This window comes from Quercus suber, unplaced genomic scaffold (assembly GCF_002906115.3).
Source record: "Quercus suber isolate HL8 unplaced genomic scaffold, Cork oak 2.0 scaffold_257, whole genome shotgun sequence".
In the NCBI taxonomy this organism is placed as follows: Eukaryota; Viridiplantae; Streptophyta; class Magnoliopsida; order Fagales; family Fagaceae; genus Quercus; species Quercus suber.
This window is the reverse complement of record NW_027069713.1, coordinates 193434-199414: the sequence shown is the minus strand read 5'-3', so window position 1 is coordinate 199414 and position 5981 is coordinate 193434. Positions and strand designations below refer to the sequence as shown.

At 38.8% G+C, this 5981-nt stretch overlaps 1 pseudogene; it reads right to left on the bottom strand.

Moving 5' to 3' along the window:
* Positions 1 to 281: 281 nt before the first annotated feature.
* LOC112023602 (probable disease resistance protein RF9) lies at positions 282 to 2937 on the bottom strand (annotated as a pseudogene).
* Between the last annotated feature and the right edge of the window lie 3044 nt (positions 2938 to 5981).

Here is a 5981-nt window from a genome sequence, read left to right as displayed (position 1 = left end):
GTTTCAGTTGCAGCTCCTGTAATTCCTGTTGTCTTCCAAGCATGCAACACAAGCCACAAATCTCCCTAGGGGATTCCAAGGGTAAAGGTATCGATGATCGCAAATTGCCCAGGCAATATCATCTCCTGAAAGCCAGTCTATGAGTGACCAAAGAAACTCAAACTAGTTGTTCAAGTATACACTTTTTAGTGAAAAATGAACTAAAAAGATAACGAGAATCACTAGTAAATTAGAAAATGGATTGAAACCTGCTTCACATTGTCCTGACAGTGAAACCCCATTCAGAACTCCAGAGTTTGGGATAAGCTTAAATTTTCCTCGAGATTGACTGCTCGAACATTGGCTACAAATTCCGGTGGCATGTTTGTTAAAACTATCTCAATGTTTCCCAGACTTAGCAACTCGTCTGGAAGACCCTTTAGCTTGTCACAATGTCGGATTTCCAATTCTCGGAGACTACTCAGTGCTCCTTTCCCCACCTCCCATGTGTCCAAATCCTTAGCATCCAAAGCTTCAAAATTCGAAGCGGGAACCATCCGGAAGGGCACTTCATTTCCTTCCCGGTGTAGGAATTGGCCAATAGCCTGAGGACAGAAAGGCTTGGCAGCTGCCCTAGGATTGGCATGGGATCTTTTTGTAGCTTTGAAACCGACAAGGTAAGAACTGTAAGTTTAGGAGGGAAATCATTCCTACTATGTAGCTCTGGTAAGCTTCCAAGCAAATATAGGTGGGAGAGATTCTCAAGGCTTGACAGAGGCTTCAAGTTGAGCTTCCAAGGTTGACCATTTTGATCCTTGGATCTTATCTTGAGAGATTGAAGACTTGCGAGTCTTGCAATCCACTCGTCTAATTCTTGAAAGGAGTCTAAATGACATGTAAGACCCAGTTTCCTGAGATTAATTAACCTATACAAAGTTTACAAACCATTCTTCACTAGATTCTTGTTGTCCACAAACAATACCCACAATGTCTGGAGATGAGTAAGAGAACTGCCATGTTTTTGTGAATGCGTGACAAGGCGTATTTCATTCAGACACAGATGCCTCAAGTGTTTCATCTTCCAAATAGAACTTGGTAGAGAGCTGATATAGGTGTGCTTCACATCTAAAGTCTCAAGGTAAGGTAGCTCACCAACAGAGTGGGGAAGGGTATCCAAAAAAGTCCATCTTAAACCCAAATACCTCAACAAGAGAAACAGTTTCCCAATATTGTTAGGCAATTTAGGCTTGTAAACACGCTCTAGATCAAGCACCCTCAGCAATCCAAATTTTTGACCAATGACTTGGTTGAGAAAGCCATTAATTTCCGTGGCAGGCATATCGTTCTTTTGAATGTTGAAGGACAAGTAAGTGCGCAGACGATGAATTTTCATGGGATACTCTTTGGTATTAACATAGTCAGCAAACCTGCGAACACCATGCTTAGTAGTTTCCATTCCTGGCAATTGGTAGATGTGGAAATGGCCAATCTCCTGAGCTTTGTACAAGAATTACTGTCATCATGTAACGCACCAAGCATACGTATCCTCATTCCTCAGGAGTCATCCCAGGTGTTTGCTTCACAAATCCCTCTGCTAGCCATAACCGCAACAACCTTCTCAAAGGAATGTCATAATCTTTTGGGAAAAGCCGAAAATAGAGGAAGCAAGGCCTCAAGTGGAAGGCTAGGTCATTATAACTCAGGGCCAAGATATTTGAGAACTGGACTTGCTTACTGTCTAGCTGCCAACTTGGGTGCTCTAAAACTTTCAACCATACTTCGTAGCTCACTTCCTTTGTCGACAGCAAACCTCCAAGCACAACGATTGCCAGAGGTAAGCCTTTACATCTACTTATAATTTTTTTCTTGAGCTTCGATATTTCTTCATCAGAGAGCTGAAGGTTGTCTGTTAAGCATACCTTTTTCAAGAATAATTCCCAGGTGTCTTTGCGATTTAGCTGGTTGAGCGGATGAAGATCTACTCTTGTATCTGCCGAAAAAGCGACGCGATCATTGCTAGTAGTCAACATGACTCTGCTACCATTCTTTGTGTCTGGAAAGGTGTCAAGAAGTTCTTTCCATACACTAGGTTCCTGCAAATCGTCCAACACCACCAGGTACCGTTTCTCCTGCAAATTCGTACGGATCTTCTCTACCAATTCTTCTTTCGTTGATTTCTTATCAACTGTTGCATTGACGATTTGTTCCAATGTGCTCAGCAGCACATCTGTAAGGTTCCCAGAGGCAAGAACCCATGCGCGGCAATCAAAATGACCCCGAACCTCACGACTTCTATAGATTGCTGTTGCAAAGGTAGTCTTGCCAGGGCCATGCTTGCCTAGAACTGAAATGCCGCGATGCCCTTGGTAATCCAGGTCAGTTAGCATGGCCACCAGCTTTTTTATGTACTTTCTGAAGCCAATGATGTCTGGCTCTTCATCCACAGAATAGCTGGAATTATTGTTTAGCTGATTCATTGTTAGCCCTTCATCTTGATAACTTGATCTGTGTGAAGTTAATTGCCGAATCCTGAGCGGCTCCACTTGGTTTGATTCCTTTAATGTTTGCGCCCCGCATTTGTCATGCTCGTTAATCTTGTTCTTGATCTCTTCTATCTCATTGCAGGGGTCTGTGTCAGCCTTCAAATTCTTAAGGATGAAAAAGTACCTCTTTGTGAATCCCATTGTCCTTGCATACATTCTCCGCAGGACAAATGCTTTCAAATTCAATGGCATCCTCCACTTTGCAAACAACAGGAAGAATATCATCCACACACTTGTTAACACTTTCATCATCTTCTTTTTTATCTTCTGCATCCATTGGGAAGTTCTGCATCTGTCTGAGACTTATTCTGACTTGCTCTACCTCATTTATAGCCTTGTTGAAGATGATTGATTCTTGAATGAGCAGGTCTGTGAGTTTCCGTATCACTATGGAAACGACTGCTTCCATATCCATTTATTTTTCCCTTCTTTCTCCTCCTTTTCCTCCTTATCTCAACCAAACTATAAATGGTGTTTCCAGGAACTGCTTCTTTTGTTTGAGCATTGGTTTGCTGAGGGGATGCGAGTCAGTGAAATTGATTAAATGCAATGAAGTAAATTTTAGTAAAACCAAGGTAGCACCAGCAATGCAGTATAGCTGGTTTTTTCTGTTGCACCTCTCCCAAGGGATCGTCAATTCACAGAGAAAGGGAGGTGCCACTTTAAGTATGGCAATACTTCTAGCTGCATTTTCTTTTGCTTTTTTGGTGTGTTTCTTTTGGTTATTGATTCTTTAGCTGCAATTGATCTTGGCAACAAAGGAAACCCATTAATATGGTTCCATTGTGTACGAGTACAGGTGGGCTGTTGGCTTAGGGTTAAGACCAACCAATGCCTTGACCTTCTTGCTAAAGAGAGCCAGACTAGAATATACTTGTTTGTTTGGTATATGATGGGACCGACGAACTCTCTTGCCCAGACGACCTCATCAAGCACATTCGTCCACCTTGCCACGACATGGACAAGGGTAGGCGAGTCATTGATAAGAAGTTTCAATGCCTCAGACAGTTACCAATTAGTTGTCAAACCGTTGGAAGCTCATCAAAACCCGTATTAATAAGCCCTGAGGCGTTACAGAAAGAGCACTAAAGCCACAATTAAAGTCCCAACGCCTAGAAACTATAAAGCTATATATACGCACTCATCAAGACCAGACAGGAGACACACTCACACACGCCTAAAATACTATAATAAAGGTATCTCTGATATTCTAAGCTTTCTTATTTTTCTCAAAAGTTTTATATACTGACTTTACTATTGGAGGCATTGTGGTAGACACCATACCGGTGACCACTTGAAGAAAGCCTTATACCATATTTGCAAGTATAGTTACGAGAATTCCACTCCATCTGGACGAACCTACACTACTGACGATTTTTGCATCATCAATATATACCCCTCCCCTCCGATTACCAGTATGCAGCTTGAGATTGATTCACAGTAATTGCTACTTGCTAGTTTCCTCTCCAGTCTTTCTTTATTAGCTTGTTGGTGGATTTCTTATATCATTAATCAAGCAGAAGAGTCAACGACAATGCAAGCATCCAAGAAGACTTTCAAGGCTTTCTGCTTATTACAACAGAAATGGCTTTTAAGCCTAAAAGTAAGCTTGGCAACAGTGTGGGCTGCAATTTTTCGTTTTTTAGGAGATAGTTAGATAGTTGGGGAGTGGTAGGTGGAGTTTGAATCGCATATATGGAACACCACAAAAAATATCATTACAGATGGGCTATCACTGGAACTTCTAAATAGTAAATACTACAAATTTGACTCAAGTACAAAGAGGATATTAATTGGGTTTTGAAAATTGTTCGCAATAGCTTAATTCTGTACATATCTACTAGTATCATTGAGAACCTCCCATTCAGGTTTAAATTGTATTGGAAAGTATCCTCTCCATAATAGATCCATTTTTTATGGTTCAAATTAGATATTAAAGATCTAAAGTGTACAAACATTTTGAAATTTTAAATTTCTGATTAATCTTTCAGTAATTACAGGGTCATTTTTATTTCCAGTCAGGTCACGTTGGTGAATTTATTATGGTAAACTCTTGTAATAGCTGCTGAGTAGTTGAAATAATCAAATCTTTCGTTGATTTTTTTTTTCCCTTCTTGTGGTTAGCAGTTTGTCAACCTATGATTTAAAAGGCACCACTTAGGGTACTTCACCTTTTTTTTTGGTTGTTGTTGTAAGTAACATGGTATATCACTAATCTTGATATAACTGAGGTAGGCAACTCTGTAGCCAGAGATTGATGCTCCGCCGCATTTGCTGGGTTTCTCTGTAGACTCTAGTCATTCTTTATTACCTGCAGATGGCTTATTATAATTGTCATCTAATAATCTCAACCACTTTCAATAATTAAGTCAAAATTTGGAAAATGGAATTGCAAACTTGCCATTCAACATCAAGAATCAAACGTTTACAAGTATGATAATAAAAAAGGGCAATTATTAAGTAAATGAATACACTGACTAATTCACGTGCTGGTATCAGACTCTTAATTCCATGGAATAATTTTGATTCGAGGTTATGAGTTTGACTTGAGTTCGATGGATATTACGTTCTCAGATTTGAAAATTAGAGAATCATGGATTTGGGATTGTTTCAATTAAGACAAAGAGGACCTAAGTTAAGTGGTGACTGGTGATGATGTGTATGCGATTAATTGTGATCAAGTGTGACTAGATTAATTGTGATCTAAATATGTAATTAAACTTTTCTGAACAAAAAACATAGAGCTTGAAAGTAAAATGAACTGAAAGTTAAAGGGATGAATATAATAAACTTCCTTACATTAGCGTAAAATAACTACTACAATAAACTCAAAATCTATATTAAAAGAGAATTATAAAGAATAAGTAAACAATTTTAATCTTGCCATCAAACCAAGTTTTAATCTTGAAGACCCACTTACACCCAAGAAAAAACTTTCTTGGAGGCTAGGTAACCAACTTTCATGTACGGTTCTGGACAATGCATCAAGTTCATCATTTATTATAGGGCCTATTAGCTTTACCAAAATGGTTCAATGGAAGACTTCTAAAACTCAAGTATATTGGTTACATTTCATAAAGCTCCAAGAATCAAGTCAAGTCTTCTAACTCAAGTATATTATTCAAGGAAAAAAAAGAAAAAGAAGAAAAGATTCAAGTATATTAAAATTGTGTTCAATTAATGATTTTTCTGATAGTTAGGTAACGCCAGTCCAAGAATGAGCTGTACCAAGATTGGAAATATTGATCCTCATCGGTGCTTGAACCTCCCATATGAAACAAGAATGAGCTGTACCAAGATTGGAAATAGTTATTCTTTGATAGTACCTAAGTTGTGACTTTGGAAGGGGTCAATATTACCCAAGTCAATTCTACTCATTTTTAATTATAGCTAACCGAGTTAAAATTTGATACAAAATTATTGATCTTAATTCTTGGCTGTAAACTGGGTATATGATAC